The 20,956-nt window shown below is 40.0% G+C and overlaps 1 pseudogene; it reads right to left on the reverse strand.

Annotated features, from left to right (window-relative positions):
* Positions 1–211: 211 nt before the first annotated feature.
* On the reverse strand, positions 212–10,112 carry LOC148164628 (ATP synthase F(0) complex subunit f, mitochondrial-like; annotated as a pseudogene).
* Positions 10,113–20,956: the final 10,844 nt, after the last annotated feature.

Below are 20,956 nucleotides of genomic sequence, written 5' to 3' on the forward strand. Positions count from 1 at the left end.
ATAGCCTCTTCTGCTCCATAATTTTTTTCTGTTGTTGTTGGGTTAGCATTATTATTTTAATGAAAGAAAGATTGAGTGAATCTTTTTTTCCCCCATGTACAAGTCATCTTTTATTGAGTGTTAATTCTAAAATAGAATATGAAAGAACTCAAGGGTGCTAGGCAAAGGTCATGGTTGGGAATGCAGAATGTGCCTCCACACTGGGCCTTCTTCAGTGGTGCTTGCCTAGCCACTCATGTTTGTGTTCCTTGTAGCGATGACAGTAGTTGAAAAGCACATAAGCGGGCGCCTGGGTGGCTTATTCATTAAGCGTCTGCCTTTGGCTCAGGTCATGATCCCAGGTCCTGGGATCAAGTCCCGCATCAGGCTCCCCACTCAGCAGGGAGTCTGCTTCTCCCTCTGCCTGCCACTCTGCCTAATTGTGCTCTCTCTATCTTTCTGTCAAATAAATAAAATCTTTAAAAAAAAAAAAAGAAAAGAAAAGCACATTAGCTGCCAGCACCATAGAAGTCCCAAGGATACCCGCTTTCTTCACATTAACATACTTGATGTAATACCAGCAGTAACCTCTTTGAAATGCTCCAGCAGTGCCTTTAGGATGAAATCCCACATCAGTATACAGCTTGGCAGCTCTCCTAGTTTGACCACCACGAGCTGCTTCTCCTTCACTGGTATGGATGATGCTATCTTGAAGTCCTGGGGGTCTGCTATCAATACTGAGTGAATCTTACTGATTCACTGTAATTTTCACATCTGTGACGTTTCATGTTGTCCTCTCTGAGCATGGGGCACCTGGCATCCATCTGAGGGTGTTCCACTTTTAGGAAACCAACTTCCTTTAAGTTACATGCTACAAGGGCACTGGGTTTCCTGGAGTTTGTAGGAATTTCAGATACGCTGGAATCATTCTTTAACAGCACAACCTTCACTAACAAATGTTCTAATGAAACCAGTTTTCAGACTCTGTTTGTATTTTGAAATGAAAACATTGTCTTTTAACACCACCATTCTCTAAGTCTTTCAAAATGTGTTTCAAATATTTCCTTCTAATTAGAAACTTCCCTATGAAATCATGACTTTGAATTCAGTTTATATTCTTTTTGATGCTTTTCAAGGGCACATTTCTTACAGCTAATTTTACAAGAGGGAATACTTCTTGTAAAAATATGAGACACCTTTATAGTTTCATGTTATTTTTTTTTAAGATTTTTATTTATTTATTTATTTGAGAGAGAGAATGAGAGAGAGAGAGCATTAGAGAGGGGAGGTTCAGAGGGAGAAGCAGACTCCCTGCCGAGCAGGGAGCCCAATGCGGGACTTGATCCTGGGACTTCAGGATCATGACCCGAGCCAAAGGCAGCCACCCAACCGAGCCACACAGGCGCCCCATAGTTTCATGTTATTAAAAAATATTTGTGTATATATATATATATATATATATATATATGAAGTACATTTCATATATATGTATTTCACTCTTAAATATTTCAGAAAAAAATTACTGAGATTCGTTAATATTTGCTATATGTGTGAAGAGGGCCAGCTGAAAGGTACATTGGTCAACATCTCCCTATCTAAAATTGGTTCCCCTGCCCCAGTTACTCTGTTGTCACCCTGTTTGTTGCATTCATAGCATTTACACCAAACTGTTACTGTCTTGCTCATATCTTTGTTTATTGTTTATCTAGGCACCTCCTAGATGATGGGTAAATCTTCAATGTCAACTGTTCTTTAATGACACTACTGGTTGCAAAGACTGTTTCATTTCCCACCAGGTCTTTAGATTCCAGGTCTGCAAAATGCTGTATGAGAAGAGAACCACTCTCCCTGGTTGATCCTTGTGTGCTTCTCAAATCAGCTCCGAAGGGCTAAATTTACGAGAACCTCTCAGCCCTGTCTTCCTCTCAGCTGCCAGCTGACTCCTTCCCTCTCCCTTCTGCTGCCTGCTCACTAAATCAGCCTGGTAGTCCTTGAGTGCCTTTGTTCACTTCATTTCCTCTGGATTCCTCCCCTCCCCCAACCTTTGCCCAGCCCATGTGGAGGAATGATTTGAGCCATAATTTTCCTTTTGATTAGCCAAGTGATCTTGGACAGACCTCTCTGAACCTCAGTTTCTTCATCTGTAAAATGTAGATATTAAGAGTATCACCGTAGGTGGCGTCTCATAGTAGGACTTCAATAAATGATAGCCATCATCATCATTGTTGTTTTTATTATTAATGTCTTTCAGGCTTCACCTCTTTGGCTTATCTTCAGTCATTGTTTATCATTACTGATAATTTGAAAATAACTTCAGAATCATTTGTATGTTTTGCTCTTGAGTTAGATTTGCACTCTTTGAAAGGATATCTTCTACTGTTACTGCTTTATGTACACTGCTCTGTGTGCTATAGATCTAAAGCAGTGGTTGTCTGCAATGGAATTAATCCGCAACACTTGAAATTACACCTAAAGAAAGTGTAAAATGTATCTTCTGCTTATTTGTGGGTATTCTGCTTTTGCTGTCTGGATAATATAATTTAGGTGCCTTTTCTAGATTTGCGGCCTTCTAGAATCTTTCCCCAATAAAGATAATAAAGGGAGAGACTTTTTACATGTCTACTTTCTGTAAGAATTTTCCCCAATTTTTAAATTATTTAACGATTTTTAATATCAAATTGTGCTTAGAGTTTCAAGACTTAATGCATGGGGAAAATAGATGACCCTATAACCTGGGAAACAAGATGGCCTTCAGAGAACTAAACTGGAAGCAGCAAATCTGTAGAGTGGATGATAGAATTAACCAACCCTGGGAGATGATATTATATAAAGTAGAAAGGATTAGGAATAGTCAGATTTTTATCAAGGGGCAAGCAGGGTAGAGGAATCTTGAAAGCTGTTACCTAATCAATTATATTACACCCTAACAAAGAAAGAATATGTTCATTAAGAACTGGCAGGAGGTGGTATATATAAAATCCTAAAGAAAGAAAAAGCCATTAAGTAAGATTTTGGACAGAATAAATCAAATATTCTTTTGGAAAGAGATAGTCGAGATATACTGAACTGACCACACATGAATCTTTATTTTTTCATTTTATTTTTATTATTCATTTGAGAGAAAGAGCACATGTGCATGAGAGAAGAGAGCAGGGCAGAGAGGGAGAGGGAGGGAGAGAATCTCAAGCAGGCTGTATCTCACCACCCTCAGCTCATAACCTGAGCCGAAATCAAGAGTCTGATGCTTAACCGACTGAGCCACCTAGGCGCCCCGACCACACAGGAATTTTAGACACACTCTGTAGGTGGGTGAGAATGGCTTTGAAATTTACATGGTCTACATAAACTAACCCCCAAGACCACCCATCTCTCTTGGCTCCCTAAGCAACCTAAACAACCTTCTGAAGATTTATTCAGCCTCCTAACACTTCTATCCACTGATAACTGGAATGCTCTCTAGAAAATTATCTTCCTTCATTGGAAATTTGCATTGTGATTTAACCAAAAGTTCCTTGCAGGGACAGATCCAGAATTGTAAACAGTTTTTTTAGAATTAGGGGGGCTCTCTTTGAGAAAAAGAATACAAAATGGCAAATATGAAGTTGCTTCCATGGCAGACGAGCACAGGCAGATGGGCCTGAAGCTTTACCTTTGTCAGCATCACAGTGAAGCCAATGAAGTTGGATCAGTGCACATTCTGAGAGCCCATCAGCTCCGGGTGTACCATCCTGCAAAGCTGAGGGCCAGACGCGTGGAGCCCCTCAAGCAGCAGCCTTCTCACTCTCTTCCACAGACCTTATAATCATTATAATAAAAATTACCATAAAGAAGTCTAATTCCATACTGCTTCTTAACAAGATTTTGGCACTTTAACTTTTTATGACCCTTTCTACCTATATTATCATCCTGTTCAAAGATACGGAAACCCTCTCCCATTTCTTAACTCTTCCCAGATTCTGTCTCGTTTTCTGTATTCCAAATAGATAACAATGTTACATAAAGTACAAAAAGAGAAATCTGTGAAGATATGGCAGTCCTCAAAACAAGATTTAAAGGTCTATGGGCCAGAAAGAGAAGAAAACTTACAGCAGTGGGCATGATGAAGGTGTGGCCTGACACACTCTAGGCCTGCTAGGAAGCCGACCAGGCCTGTGGTTCTTATATGGTAACAGAGAGTAAGGATGCCCCATCTGAGGTAGTGAGAGAGTGTTAGATTCACGGCTTCTAAAGCCCTAGGCTGTAGTAGGCCTCATTGTTCTTGAGAAGAGGCTAACAAAATCTGTAGCCTGGAGCCCCAGTTTATATTAAGATGTATACCTAGAGAGCAGGAGGTCATGGACACAGCCCAGAGACAAGGAATTGAGCCCTGTTCAGTTTGGTCTAAAAGCTATTAGGTGGGATTGAGCAAGGTTGTGCATGGTGCCAGTGCATGAATAGATTCGTGGTGGCCTGGGTGGGGTGTCAGAGCCTCAGCAAGGTGAGGAGTGTGTACGTATGAAGGAGCTATCTGGCATGGGGCATCCACATGGATGGAGGTAGTTGTGTCAGCCATGGAGGAATCATTACATTGATTGATCAAGTAAGAAAATACTAAGGATGATGGTGTTGGGCTGGAATTGAGGATTGGGGTATGGATTCATGGTTTTCAATGAACAGATGAGAGAGAAAGAAAGAGAGGGGAGAGATATTCAAATACATATATCCCTAGTTCTGTCCACTGAGAGAGTCTGGGAGCAGTGGCATCCCAAAAGCATTGAGTACATCTAGCATTCAGATCTTAGTTTCTAAGTACTCTTCTTCAGAGGTCCTTGGAGAATTGGTTGACTTTAGTACTGAGGTAGGGAAAATACAAGATGAGCCCAGAACCTCTTGTCGAGCCTGAAACAAAGAAGTGCTCAAAGAATGGTGGGAACACAAACACCACCTTGTTGGGGCTCCTACTGGAAAAAGGTGGGGCAATTTGAGCAAGAAAATGAAGCATAGACTATAATGTATTCAATAAAGTAGGAAACCATGAGTTCAAACAGGTATAAAAAAAGTAGTGAATAAATTAATAGTTTGATGAGGAGTGGTATATAATCTCAAAGCCTCCTCACAAAATATTTATTAAAAGTAATTTCATAGTGCAGAAGCCAAGCAGACAGGAACGTAAACAAGTGATTGAAGCTGATGTCACCAGTAATGGTACAAATACAAATCACGTGTCACTTGAATAGGATAAAATGAAAACGCATCATCACTTCTGTGGTATTCCTGCCTAAGATGTATTAACAGGTACCTAATCATGAAGAGGCATCAGACAAACCCAAACTAAAGAACATTATGCAAAATAAATGGCCTATAAACATTGAAAGTATCGTGCTTATGATAGTCAAGGAAAGACCAAGGACTGTTCTGATAGAATGAAACTAAGGAGACATGATAACTAAAGGTGTTGTCTGTTTTGCAAGATCTGGATTTAGGACTGCCTCTTTTTCTTACAAAGTGCATGCTTGGGGATAATTGGAGGAACTTGAATAGAACCTGAGAATTAAAGTATCAATTTTTTTTAAAGATTTTATTTATTTATTTGACAGAGAGAGAGAGACAGCGAGGGAGTGAACACAAGCAGGGGGAGTGGGAGAGGGAGAAGCAGGCTTCCCACCGAGCGGGGAGCCCGATGCGCGGCTCGATCCCAGGACCCTGAGATCATGACCTGAGCCGAAGGCAGACGCTTAACAACTGAGCCACCCAGGCGCCCTAAACTATCAATATTAATTTCCTGATTTTAGCGGTTATATAGGAGAATGTTTTCATTTATAGGAAATACAAAAGTGTTGGAGAGTAATGGAGCATAATGTCAGCCATTTACTCTCAGATGGGTAAGGAAAAACAGTTGTTTATATTATACGTGTATATTTTCTCTGAGTTTGAGATTGTTTATATGTGTATTTATTTATGTATTTCATTGCCTTTGTGTGTTTTGTGTTTTGAATATCCATGTCCAGCCAAGTTCCCCCAAAGCAGATTTTAGTGAGACCTATCAGCTGTAAGCAGTGACTTTGGGATAGGTGGTGACTTTTGCCATGCTACAATGAGAAGACCTTGTTTTTCTTTTTAGTGACAATGCGTAAACTGCTCAAGAAGCTTGATGGGACAGAGGCTCAGCACTGCCACCCTAGTTAAAGGCCGTTCTACAGTATTTTCTAGAAGCAGGCATGCAAATAATATGACAAGGGACACCAGTGATGATTCCTTGCTCTGGAATTTTGTACAGGCCTTGCAAATCATGTGATCAGAGGAGCTGATGATTTTAATGGTTTAATATCAATCCTACCAGGTCCATTTTTGTTTGGTTTCTCTTTTATTCAGTAGATTTTTATTGAGCCTGACTATGTTATAGGTCCTGTAGTAATCTGAAAAATATAAAGGTGAAAAAAAGGCCCTCACAGTTTCCACTATGAACAAACGAGGGGGTCAGGTGAGGAAGCAGATATTTACTATCTAAGAGATGAAGGAGTGGGACACAGAGGGGAAGACACTGTCTCTTAGGAAGGCTTCAGAAAGAAAGGGAGTATGAGCTTGAAGTTAAAGGATAAGGTTACTTCAAATTTTATCAAGTGTTTAGAAATTTAAGTGATATTTAAATAACTTTTTGGGGGCCCCTAGGTGGCTCAGTTAAGCGTCTGCCTTCGGCTCAGGTCATGATCCCAGAGTCCTGGGATGAGCCCCGCATTGGGCTCCCTGCTCGGCGGGAAGCCTGCTTCTCCCTCTCCCACTTCCCCTGCTTGTGTTCCCTCTCTCGCTGTGTCTCTCTCTGTCAAATAAATAAATAAAATCTTAAAAAAAAAGATAAGTTTAAAATACATACATACATACATACATAAATACGTAAATAAAAATAAAATATATGACATTTTGTATATGGACAAAAATACAGAGAGAAAAGGAGGGGGTGGGATGGGAAAGAAACAGCAGTTTTAAGGAAAATGCCTCAAGAGTGAAAATGTTATATATGTATCTTCACCTACATTATGCTACAAAGTAAATCTTTTTAAAAGTACATTTTTCCCGAGGCCTGTGTGGCTCATTGGTTGGACGTCAGACTTTTGGTTTCAGCTCAGGTCATGATCTCAGGGTAGTGAGACGGAGCTGCCTGCTTTGGGCTCTGTGCTTGGGATTCTCTCTCCCTTTCCCTCTGCATCCCCCAGCCTGCCCTGCACCACCGGCATGTGTGTGATCTCTCCCTAAAATAAAATAAAATTTAAAAGTACATTTTTCAAGAGGTAAAGAAGTAGATAAGATAGTGAATTGTCATGAAACAAAGAGATGTAGTTTTTTGGAGCTTTATCTTGTGTTCTCAGGTCCCTAGTATGATTTTGTGTTTTATTATTATTATTATTATTTTTAGCTCTAATAGTTCTCCACAGGATTCTCATTCCCAGTAGCTTTGTCACCTCCCACTCCATTTCAGAGGTGATAGTCGATGCCACTCTGAAGAATCCAGGCATTTGACTCATTTCTAAACTTTCTTTTCAGTTTCAAATCTCCTAAAGCTGTAACTCAGCTGTCAGCCTGTGGAAATGGATCATTCAGCACCCTTGCAACTTTCCCAGTGACTTCCTAAGGACTTAGCTGTTCTATAGCTGATGTCTTCTGTGTCTGATCACTTGGGAATCCGGTGGACTAGAGGCCTCTTGCACCCTCCGGTAGTTGAACTGTCCTTTTTAGTTTCACCAGGAACATTCTGGACTTCATCACTTCCTTCCATTCTGGCCTGATATTTGAAAGCCACAGTCGAGTTACTAAGGGCCAGATGTCCAGTGCTTTTCTAAAAATCAAGTCACTGTGAACCAGTGATGTGAAAACAGTCATAATCTATAATAGTTCCCAGCTATATAGCTTGGTACTCCTCATTTTTAGTGTGGTGAATATAATAAATGTAGGTAAGTGTTGGATTTATCATTTTATCTTTTTTTTTTTTAACATTTGCTTTAGAATTGTACTTCTCTTTCTTTGAATTATTTCCTATCTTTTGGGGCCAGGATCTTGTTTAGATCTTAAATTATTATTCATGGCTCTGAAGACATTTCTGGATAAAAGTCATTTTATCTCACCAGAGAAAAACACTGTCCCCTCCACATGGAAACAATAGCAGAGTAGACCTTTGGTACTCAGAAATTTAACATTTCTTGTAAAAGTACCTCAGAGGTCTGTGCAGAAAGCATATTATATTGAAGGAATGGAGCTTAATCTCAGGCACAGGGTGGGAAGAAGACACATGTAATGAGAAGAAGGTGTGGCCTGTGTGAGATGGTACGTTTCTGGGATGCCTGGGGAAATAGGAAGCAAACTTGACCCTGCCATCTTCCTTATCACTTTGTCATTCAAAGTAAAGATGGAGAGGGGTGAGGTAATGAGGACAGTGCTAGGTTTGTAGATGTTTGGGTTGGTGAGGGTAGGGACAGCAGGAAGGCTTGGCACCAGATTCCACTCACAAGGAGATGGGGAGAGGGATGAGGTGCCCAGTCTCCACTCATAATTTGGCTTTGTTCTTGTTTTTGTATCATTGAGGCCAAGAGAAATAAAGAATGTTAATGAATTTTTAAGTATACATTATTGAAATTAACATCATTGTTATATATTATCGTGGTTTTTACAAATTTGGGGATTTGGGGCACCTGGGTGGCTCAGTCGTTAAGTGTCTGCCTTTGGCTCAGGTCATGATCCCAGGGTCCTGGGATCAGGCTCCCTGCTCCGTGGGAAGCCTGCTTCTCCCTCTCCCATTCCCCCTGCTTGTGTTCCTGCTCTCACTGTCTCTCTCTCTGTCAAATAAATAAATAAAATCTTAAAAACAACAACAAAAACAAATTTGGGGATTTGGGAAGCTCTCTGGGAAAATTCCTCTCAAAAGTCAAAGGTGTAGACTCTAGGTCCACCTCAAACCCAGTTATCGTCCTCTCCATTGCCACTCTCCCCAGCAACCCACATGGCCCAAGTCATCATTATCTTCATGGTAATCACCTCATAATCGGTCTCCCTGCATCCACTCTAACAGCTCCTGCCCTCAATTCCAGTCCATTCTCTTCAGAGATCTGTTTTTTAATTGAAATATTCATTGAGATAATTGTAGATTCACATGCAGTTGGAAGAAATAATACAAAGAGATCCTATATACCTTTTGCCCAGTTTCACCAAATGGTAATATCTTGCAAAGTTATAGTATAGTATTACAACCAGGATATTGACATTAATATAATCCTCCAGACTTACTCAGATTTCCCCAGTTTTACTCATATTCACTTTGTGTGTGTGTAGTTCTATATAATTTCATCTTATATGTGTCCACCATCACAGTCAAGATCAAGAAGAGTTCCATCACAAGGATCCCTCTTGTTGCCCTTTTATTAACCACACCCACCTCCCTCCTTCCCTCCATCCTCCTTCCCTAACTCTAGGCAACCACTAATCTGCTCTTTATTCCTAAAAGTTTTTCATTTCAAGAATATTACATAAAGAGAATCATATAACATGTAACCTTTTGGCTTTTTTTTTTTTTTTTGACAGAGAGAGACATAGTGAGAGCAGGAACACAAGCAGGGGGAGTGGGAGAGGGAGAAGCAGGCTTCTCGTGGAGTGGGCAGCCCGATGTGGGACTCGATCCCAGGACCCTGGGATCATGACCTGAGCCGAAGGCAGATGCTTAATGACTGAGCCACCCAGGTGCCCACCCTTTTGGCTTTTTTTACTCAACATAATTCTTTGGATATTCATCCAAGTTTTTGTGTGTGTCAGTAATTTATTCTTTTTCACTGTTGAGTAGTATTCCATGGTATGTTGGATGTACCTCAGTTTGTTTAACCAGTCATCCATTGAAGGACATCTGAGCTGTTTCCAGTTTGGGGCTATTACAGATGAAGCTGCTATGAACATTCGTGCATAGGTTTTATGTGAGCATAAGTTTTCATTTCTTTGGAATAAATGCCCGAGAATAAAATTGCTATCATATGGTTGCAGGTAGCGTTTTTTAAGAAGCTGCCAAACTGTTTTCCAGAGTGGTTATACCATTGTACATACCCTTCAACAGTGTATGAGTGATCCAGTTTCTCCACATCCTCATCAGCATTTAGTGTTGTAACTAGTATTTTAGCCATTGTGTAATAACAGGTGCGTAGTAACACTAACACCTCCTTGTGGTTTTATTTTTTTATTTTTTCATTTTTAAAGATTTTTGTTTATTTGACAGAGAGATACACAGCGAGAGAGGGAACACAAGAAGGGGAAGTGAGAGAGGGAGAAGCAGGCTTCCCGCTGAGCAGGGAGCCCGATGCGAGGCTCGATCCCAGGACCCTGGGATCATGACCTGAGCCGAAGGCAGACGCTTAATGACTGAGCCACCTAGGGGCCCCCTCCTTGTGGTTTTAATTTACATTTCCCTAATGGTTAATGATTTTGAACATCTTCTAAGTTCTTATGTCAGGTAGTCAGCCTCTGCGCACTGTCCCAGCCTCTCTTCCAGCAGTTCCACCTGTACTTTCTAGGTGGCAGGACATCAGGACAGGAGGCTGGAGGCTCTGGATTACATGAGCTTTGTGTGTCAAATGCTAAAGGAGCTTTGAAAGGTCTAGGGAACCTCATGATCAGATTTGTATTTTTGATTGACTGCATTGGCAGCACTGTGGAGGACAGACAGGAAAACTGTGAGCCAGGAGGCTATTACAGAGAGCAACATAACAAAGGGGAGAGAGGAAGAGGAGGTAGTTTTGACCGATGTAGGGTAATGTGTTTCAGTAGCCCTCAGTGACATGGAGCATCAGAAAATTGAAATTGTTGAGACACCCAAGATACTTTTGCTGTAGGCTTGTGTTGGAAATTATGATCACCCTGGATCACTTTGCATCCTTAGTTCAATGCTATGGATGAACAATAAAGCTGGAAAATGCTGATACTATAATCCTATAAGATCTAGGGAGGCCCTAATACAAGACTAATTTTTCAATGGAAACAGCATTAAAATGAACTATAGAATTCTGCTCCTTGGGCAACTGGGTTAATCTCAATTCAACCCCCTCATTTTGTTGTGGCCAGAAAAGTTAACTAATTTGTCCAAGATAACCCAATTAGATAGAAACAGACTTGTAAGTATTTTGTCCTCTCAAAAAGGAGGATGTGAGTGTGTGTTTTGAAAGTCTAAGTTTAATGGAAGGGGCAGCAGGTGGGGGTTTGCATAAACCTCATACATATCTTCTCTAGCAATTCCATTACCTCCTGTGAGCTTAGTGCGCGGGACATGGTAGCATGAGAGTTCATTGGCATTGACATGACCTACAGTTTTACTGGGCAAACAATATGTGAAAAGTGGCCGGAACACACATGGGCCACTGTTTGGCATTCATCAGGAAGAAGAACCACCAGAGGATTCACGGAAGCCTAGAACCCTGCAGAAAGCCTGAAGCTAACTGGGAACTTGGAGCTGCTCCAAGGCCAGCCGGGCAAAGAGCTGTTAGGAATAAAGCTGTTCTTTTTGGCAAAGAATACACAGTATCTTGGAAAGTCTCAGTGGCAGAGATGCCAACAGCAACTGGACTCTCCAGTAGTTCCGTTCAGCTGGGAAGTACAGTGAATACACAGAATCCAAAATGATTTCTATAGGTTGGGATGATCAGTTACACTTAACATATTAGCAATGATTAAGTCATTTTTAAAACATACTACGAGTAACAACAGCAAAACCAAAAAACTGTTCAAGGACAGATGAGAAAGATGTGGTCAACTAGAATCATATGTAAAAAAGACTGAGGAGTTTTGATTATCTCAGTATGAGTCAGCCATGTACAGTGAGAGTGCTGAAAGTTAATATGGATTTGAGCTGCATTCAGAGTGTTCTGGTATTCAGGATTCAGGAATTGACAGTTCTTTCCCACAGTATGTTGAGAAAAGGGGGATTCTATGTTTAAATTACAAACATGGCTAACATTTACTAAATGCTTACTGTCTATCAGATTATGAGCTAAATGCTTCACGTGATCCTCTGACTCCACACAACAAGCCTTGGGTCATGTCCTGTTGCTGCCTCCGTCCCACCCAGTGTGTGTCGGTAAGGACATCCTCCCTCCACAGAGTTGGACCTGTATGTGATCGGGCTCGGGGCAGGTCCAGGTCTGACCAAACTCTTAGCTGGGAACAGATTCCTGAAAGCTCACTATTGAAAAACAGCAGGCCAGTCTTCAGCCATACCACCCTGAATGCTTAAATTGTGTCTGAAAAACAGCAGGCCCGAAGGTATGATACAGGGAGCTGGGTTGGGAGGATCTAGGAAATCTTAACACATGAGAAACGGCTGGAAGAACAAACACTGTTCAACAAGAAAAAGAGAAATAGCTGAAGCACTTGAGTCAGAGAAGAGGAGTGTGATCATGCAGCACAGCCCCGGGAGACAGAATAGAAGCAGTGAGGTAAAAGAACAGGGAGGTGAATTGTTCTATTTAAAGAGAAATTTTCTATATAAAATAATTATGGATGTCTAAAAATGGAATGGCTGCCTTCTGAGGCACTGAGTACCCACCTCTTCAGGGACTCCAGCAGGAAGCAAACGACCATCTAATGGGAAGAGGCCCCTGGGCCCTCAATACAAAAGCAGTTGAGGGTCTAGATTTGCTCTTCTCTGCGGGCTTCACAGAGCATCATTTTTTTAAACAGTGAAAATATGTCTACCTGACAATATTCTGTGATCTGGCACTTTATCCAGTGAAGAGAAAAGCTCAGGTCAGCTCTTCAACAGCAGGAAATACTAGTAATAGTTGAGTATAGGAAAATTCAGTGATGGCAGAGAAAATGGAGAGCAAAGAATAATTTGTTTTCAGAAGAGGACAGGAAGTTAACACCCAAGTTATAGCATCGAAATGAAGATCTTGTATCTCCATTGTTGCTTTGATAAAAATATAATAAATGTATGACATTGTAAAATAGTTTCTTGAAAGCAAATTTAAATAAGGGACTTCTCCCAGCTTCTTTTAAAAAGATTTAGCAGATGGGATGCCTGGGTGGCTCAGTCATTAAGCGTCTGCCTTCGGCTCAGGTCATGATCCCAGGGTCCTGGGATCGAGCCCCACATCGGGCTCCCTGCTCAGCAGGAAGCCTGCTTTTACCTCTCCCACTCCCCCTGCTTGTGTTCCCTCTCTCTCTGGGTGTCTCTCTGTCAAATAAATAAATAAAATCTTAAAAAAAAAAAAAAAAGATTTAGCAGAGCCTTCATTTAATGATATATTAGGATAACGTACAATATCACGTACATTCTACGGGTGGCCTTTGGCTCTCTTTGCCTTACTAATCCCAGAACAAACAAAAACCTCATGACTAGGGGTAATATTTCCACTTCTCATCAAACTTTCTTGAAAGAATAGATATTGATAAGAAGAGCACTTAACCATTTTACTGCCCATTGTAAATTAACCAAATAAATTAACAATTAAAACTCAGAATTATTCATGGCAAGGTTGGCAAGCATTCTTTTTTCAGTGGTGGGGTTCTTTTTTCATTATTCTAGAAGTCTGGTGGCAGACAGGTAGTATTATTTTAACTATCAGTGTAAGCTAATAATGAAATTAATCACTCTTGAGTATTCTTTGATGTATGTTCATTTAGAAGTAAGAACAATTCTGTTAGTTATAAAGTTTTTCATAATTCCAAGTTTGGGCTCAAAGCAAGGATAACCTTGCAGTCAAATATGAGAAGAGTGAGAATTTGGTTTGTAACTAGCCGTCTCAAAAATTTTCTAAGGATGAAATTTCATAGTTCAACACACTCAGAGATTGCTTGTATAAACTCAAATCAAACAAAAGCTTAAGAATATTTTGCGGAGGGGTGCCTGGGTGGGTCAGTCAGTTAAGCATCTGCCTTTGGCTCATGTCATGATCGTAGGGTCCTGGGATTGAGCCCCAGGTCGGGTTCCATACTTAGCGCAGAGTCTGCCTGGGATTCTCTCTCTCCCTCTCCCTCTGCTCTTCCCCCTGCTCATAATCTCTCTCTCTTTCTCTCTCTCTCTCTCTGAAGTAAATAAATAAAATCTTAAAAAAAAGAAACAAAAGATATGTTTACAGATTCTTTGAAATTCCTCCCTTCAAGAGGTGGAGCTTATTCTTACATTGAGTGTGGGCTAATATTGGATATCCACTTTCTTTTTGGGTGAAGAGCATTCACAGGACCAGATTGGGAACACAGTAGTGAATAAAGACCAGTCAGTGGCCTCATGAAACTAGCTCACTGTTGGATGGAGAACACATGCTAATTGTGAGATGTCTTAGTACAGCAAAGGATGAAATCATCCTTACAGTAGAGAAGTTCAGGGTGCGATGCTAGACACAAGGGGTTCCCAACCCAGCCTGCAAGTCAGGAGAAGTTTGCTGGAGCTGTTTACATGTGCTATCTATATGGGTACATATTCCCACTCTAAATATCTGATCCAGACCTATCTTGATTCCATGTTGCCTTCTTGACTCTTCCACTTCATTGTTTCATGAGCATCTCAAACTTAACATGTTCAAAAAAGTCTTTTGATTCTAGGCCTGCTCTTCACCCAAGCTTCCCTTTTCATAAAGTGGCCCACTTAGGACTTTTGGTCAAGAACCTAGAGACATCCTATATTCCTTCCTTTCCAGAACATCCACATTCAAATCATTGGCAGGTCCCGCCAGTCCCTGCTGTAACATGTAGCAGATCTAGTCAGCAGTCTTCCCTTCCTCTGCCACCACTCTAGTCTGGTTCCATTTCTTTTTGTTAGACCTCTGCAATCTCTTCCTTACTGGCTTCTGTTATTGTATGCTCAACGCCCCATCCTCCACAAAGCAGACAGGGATATCTGCTTAATTGGCAAATTGTCATTTCTCTTTGGATAGAATCCAGACTCCATCCCAGGGTCCAAGGCTGTGAACCTCAGCTCATGCCACGCTTCCTCTGATCATCTTGCCCCAGCTGTGCAGACTTTTTTCAAGTCCTTGATAGTGCTTTACTCTCTCCTACCTACGGCCTTTAAATTTTCAATCAGTTTCCCTATTCTCAAAGGAGCCCCAGTGGCCACAGCCTCCAGCCACTGTGTCTTTTGCAGTTAACTGTTTATTTCCTTCACACCATTTATTTTCTTTAAAGATTTATTTATTTATTTTAGAGAGTGTGTGTGAGCAGGGGGAGGGGCAGAGGGAGAGAGAAAATCTCCAGCAGACTCCCCCACTGAGCGTGGAGGCTGACAGGGGGCTCAATCCCACGACCTTGAGATCACGACCTGAGCCGAAATCAAGAGTCCGACACTCAACAGACTGAAACGCCCAGGCGCCCCTCCTTCACACCATTTAGAGAAACTTTTAAAAGCCTGTTATTGGTTTGTTGGTTTTTTTTTTTATCTGTCTCTCCTACTAGAGAGGTAAGCAGGACTCATATTGCTGAAGGTCATATTGAGAAGAGACTTGATCCCAAGAGAAATGCAGAACCAGTGAAAATTTTTAAACAAGGGAGAGAATGAAGAATGAAATTATACTTGCAGTAGATCTGGGGCAGAACAGTTTGAAGAGTGAAGAAGTTTGGAGGGTAGCAAGTGAGGGGAGCCCCGTCAGGGTACTATCGGAGAGGTAGATGGGTTTAAGAGATAAATAGCATATTGCAGTCTTAGTGATTTTATGTAGAGAGAAAGGGAGAAGGAGAAATCCAGATGATACCCAGGTTTCTGGTTTGGGCAACTGAGTAGATGGATGATGTTGCCTTTGCTGCCATGGGGACACAGAATGAGGAGCACTCTTAGGGGTCAGTACAGGGTCTTCTTGGGACATACTGAGAGTGAGGAGAGAGGTGAGAGTGGAGGAGGTAGCCCACTGAGAGTCAAAATCCCCCCCGCAACATATCTGGCTTAGAGATATAGATGCTTATTCTATACATATCTTTTAAAATATATAAACTAATATTTTTATTAATTGTAATATCAATAAATGGTAGCTGAAAGAGTATTATGCCAAGAATATTAATACTTATCTAAGTTAATTGGGGATGTAAGAAAGCATAGTGATTAAAAGGTGTGCTCTGTTGTCAAAGTCAGTAAGAGTCTCAGGTCTGCCCTACTTAGCCATGTACCCTATGAAAGTTGCTCTACCTTTTGGGGCATCAGTTTCTTTATTGTTCAAATGCTATTCTTCTACCTACTCATCATGGTGTTGTGCGGAATAAATGCAACAGTCTGCAAGATGCTTAGCACATGCAAAGTGCTCCGTAATGTTAATTATCATCAATATCACCATTACCCTTTACTTCAAAAATATCTTCCTATACTTTATTTATATGAGAGAAAGAAACTACTAGCCTACTCCACTAAGAATTATTAATTGCCTTTAAAGGTGATTCCAGCTCAAATACATAACATTATGTCATAGAGGGCTAATTCAACTCAGTTATTTTTTTCTGATAATACTTTTTGATAAAACTTTATTTGGGATTAGAACTATAGACATTCTGACTAAATTTACACAGATGTCCACAAAAGGCTATAATTATTTTACAAGCCAAAATCACCCTCCAAGTAGGATATTTGAGTGAGCTGATGTTTCTAGCTTTAAGTATGCAAACTTCAGTAACAAGCTGAGACACAATCAAGAGTGAAAAATGTAGTAGTAGAAAGATGAGACACCTGTTTGACCATGACAGTGTTCAAAGGCTTCTAATAGATCCGTGGTACTACAGTAATGGGGGAAATGACCTGCATTAGATGACATGACTCCCCATTGAAATATTTTGCACCAAAGCAAATAAACTGTACAAACATTTGTGAAGGCAACAGATGATACTCATTCTGAGAAAAACTTCCCATTTTGTAGCTTTGTGCTGTTGGAACACTCTATGAGTTATAATTAACTACTAATGTTCTTCTTAGTTCTTTACTCACTCTATTTGGTATTCTGCCCATCTTCTCTTTTTTTCCTGGATATTCTACTTTAGATATAAACTATACTTTTCTTCTTCTGGGCAAAAAATAAAAAAATAAAGCAGATAGCAGGAAGGAGTGTGTATTTTATTAAGAAGACATGTAACCTTTGACGAGCAATTTTCTTAATCAATTTTGTTCCTAACATTTTTCTGACACTTGTAGAAATTTGAAGGTTCATATATATATGACTGTCAAGAAAGAGTTAAAAGTTCTTCTCCATTTGTTTAGGCAAGAAGAGTGGCTATCCAGTAAGTGGCAGCAAACAGCTTCTAGATCCATCTCTTCTGATTTCCTTACTCTCAGATTCTTATGAATGAAGCAGAATCATTGATTGAGCAAATGGAAATAAACTTGAAAGTAGAGGATGCACATTTATGACTCTCCTAAGAAGCAAATATGAATCTGTCACTGCCTCTCCTCTAAGAAGTTTTTCAGGGCAATAGAATGTACTGATGCATGAGCACTCAAAAGACACCATAAGGCATTTTCTGCATGACTTAATTCTTTTCCAGACATAAATAACAGATTCTGATGATTAAGTGTGATCAGTTTAAATTCATAACACTGCATTGCCAACATTTAGGAACTGCAGACTACTTGTTTAAAGGATAATGAAAGGTGAAAAATGCTACATGATTGTCATGGTCACTCTGTGTCCAAGATTTTTCAGAACAGTCCCAATTGCAAAGATTTCCATCTTGTTATCCTTTAATTACACTCTTTTTTTTTTTTTCTTAATCAGACTGTGCATTCAGGTTTGGAAAATATGTTTTTAAAAGTCCACTCTTATTTTTAGGTACATTCAATATTTTCTAGGATCAAAGAACTTGTTTTTAAAAATATTACATAAATTTTTAAAAATTATCTCAAGAAAAGTAAATTCCATTCTTAAAATTATGGGAAAGCAGCCTGAATAGCTTAGCTTTTCCTACTTATTCTATATAAACTGACTTGCACAAAATTTCTCCATTCCACTCATCCTTTTTCTGCCTCAAAGGCTGAGGGCTTAGTACAATGACATGTTTTATACACTGAAGGGGTCGAAGGTGCCAGATGATGGGCTGGAATGTTTTTCCCCTACCAGAACCAAGGCAAGGGCAAGATCCAGAGACATTTTTCAGTGATTACGTGAAGTTTCATCCTTCTTTAGTTAAACAAAAATATAATGCTCACCATAGTAAAATGGAAAGACCAGGGGTTTTCTAGTCATACAATTCAGGGTTTGAATTCCTGTTCTGTAGCTTACTGCTTATGAACTATATTCAAAGTAACTCTGAGACTCGGTTTTGACATCTGTAATATGGGGACAATACTAAGCTCATACAGTTTTTCAAAGAGAAGTTTATCTAAAGCTTTAGTACCTGGCTCATAGTAGGCTCTGATTGTTAACTAATTTGTTTAGAAAATAATTATAAGTGGAAGAAGTACAACACAAAAGAGAATATTGAAGTAATAAGGCCTCTTTTGCGCCTACATAGTATGTTATAATTGGAAAAATATGGGATTTAGTGGCCAACCAGTCTTCATCAAATTTCCCAACCGAGCATTATTTTTCTTTTCTGCAAAAATAAGCATGATTATACTGCCTCACGGAGCTATTGTAGTACAGTTAGGCTCAATGTGTGTATATAAAAGATCTTAGTTCCCTGTTCCTTCCTTCTCTTTTAATACTCTCTTTATAGCATATTCTCTGCCCACTCCTTTTTGGACAGAGACTAACGTATAATTTAATATCACTCTCATAATGTTTGAAGAATAAGAGAGAGGAAACCAAACTTGGACCAATTTATGTTCTTGCTTATATTTCCAGTGGGAGAAACATATTTCTATTGACAATAACATATCTATATTACCTGTGGGTCTACAGTCCTAGGCAGATGAACTGAGGACTGTAATGTGAATGAGTCAGAGATGCCCACATGAGCTCAGTAAAAAGATACAGCTGTTCTGATTTGCTGATTGCAGCTCATTCATTCAACTTATATTTATTAACTGCCTACTAGGTATGGGCCTTGTACTAAGTGCTAGTCATGCAACTATGAATAGAACAGTCCTCTCCAAGAAAGGCCTATTAGACAAATTATTATAGCAATGCGATATGTAGTATAATCCATTTATTTATTTAAGAAGCATTTGTTGAGTTCCTGTGGAATACTGGGTACCCTTCCAGTGCCTTGGATACAACAGGAAAGAAGAGAGATCCAGTCCTGGACTCCATCAAGTTTATAATTTATTGGGGAAGACAGACGATTACTCAAGTGGTAACAAATAAAAAGTTGCTGATCTGACCCAAAGAGGGCATGGATTGAGAAGAGCACCAGAAATGCACAATGACTTAACGCAAAGGGGGTATGGAGAGGAAGTTGCCTACAGATCAGTTTTAAGTAATTGAATGAGACCTGTATTCTTCCTGTTATTTTTAATGGTGCTACAAGCAAACAATGTTCTTAAGCAGACAGTGGGACAAAGTGGTTGAAATCTGGGCTGCACGTGGTTTTTCCAGACAACGCCACGGATTGGGATGCATAGCGTTATTTACGAAAGTACTGGGCAGCGCATCCCACAGGTTCATAGCTATGGTGTCACCAGACAGGATGCAGTGCTCACTGAGGTGTAGGTAGACAACACTTATATAAACTCTGCATTTGTCAGGAGGCCCTGGGAGCTCTAACAGACCTACAGGTTTGCAGATGTAATAAGGTTAGACCCCTCCAGAGGACCATCACACAGAAAATTAGAAGGACACATATATTTTCAAAATTAATTTTTAGGTCAGAGCAAGAGATAATGGGCGTGGCCTAAAGTGTTGCTATGGCCGGAATTCCCTGTGCCTGTTTTGAGAACATCATCCAACCCATCCAACCCGGCTTCTTCAATAATTAATTATATTCCTGGGAGAGACTGAAAATTCCGGTGAATGTGTACAGCTACTTCCAGCCTAGAGAGGTTGGTTTACTTAGTGACAGGATTTATTGGATTTTAAAATGTTTTCCTTTTTGTGATTTTCCTGACCCAGAAATATGCTTTTTATTTCAGCAGCTCTCAAAAACAGCTGAATAAATGACAGTTTCCAAACAATCACCGTTAAACTGTAAATCCAAATGTTATGTTTCCTCAGTTATGCTAAGATCCTTCAGTTTGTTTTCCTTCTATCAGCAATGAAGTATAATCCACCACCAGAATGATGATTAAAGACATTCTACCAGAAATATTTACTCCATTCTGTGGCAAACCCTTGTCATCTCCAACTTAAGTTGAACAGCGCTTGCTTAAGTGTCATTGTGCTGCTTCATGAAATAGAGGCATGTGGAATTTATTTTCTTATTCTCTTTCTAATTATAGCTTAATTATCAACCACACATTTTTAAAATGGTTATTCTTAGTAGCTTTCGCCATTACAAAACATACTAGAAGTATTCCTTTCAAAATAATATTGTTTTTACTTTTCTGGGGGGTAAATGTCACACTTGTTTTTATATAATTTTTCTATGTATACTCAACTGTATAATTTGTAAAGTTCTATTTTCCAAAATTATCTCCCTACCCCAACATCCCCCCACCTCAATAAAAAGTCTCACCTCTCAGAGGCAGTGTTTCTGCTACATGGCAGACCTTGGTCATGACCTTTAGAACTAGAAGTGACCTTAGAGATCATTAGTTCAATGGTTGTCAACTTTGCAGCATATGAGAATCTCTTTGGGGTGCCTGTTTTAAGAGCAGATTTGGGGACTCCAGTCCCAGAAATTCTTATTTAGCAGCTCTAGGGATAGAGCCCAGGAATGTACTTTTTTTAAAAAAAAGCACCCCAAGTAGTTTTGAGCCCATAGACCACACATTTAAAAAACGCTTAATTACTCTAAACTCTTTTCTAAAAAAAAAGATTATTTATTTATTTATTTGACAAAGAGAGAGACAGTGAGAGAGGGAACACAAGCAGGAGGAGTGGGAGAGGGAGAAGCAGGCCTCCTGCTGAGCAGGGAGACTGATGTGGGGCTTGATCCCAGGATGCTGGGATCATTACCTGAGCTGAAGGCA

The sequence above is a fragment of the Eumetopias jubatus genome, unplaced genomic scaffold (assembly GCF_037043125.1).
Source record: "Eumetopias jubatus isolate StellerSeaLion01/CBP00866 unplaced genomic scaffold, mEumJub1_p1.0 scaffold_4, whole genome shotgun sequence".
NCBI classification, from domain to species: domain Eukaryota; kingdom Metazoa; phylum Chordata; class Mammalia; order Carnivora; family Otariidae; genus Eumetopias; species Eumetopias jubatus.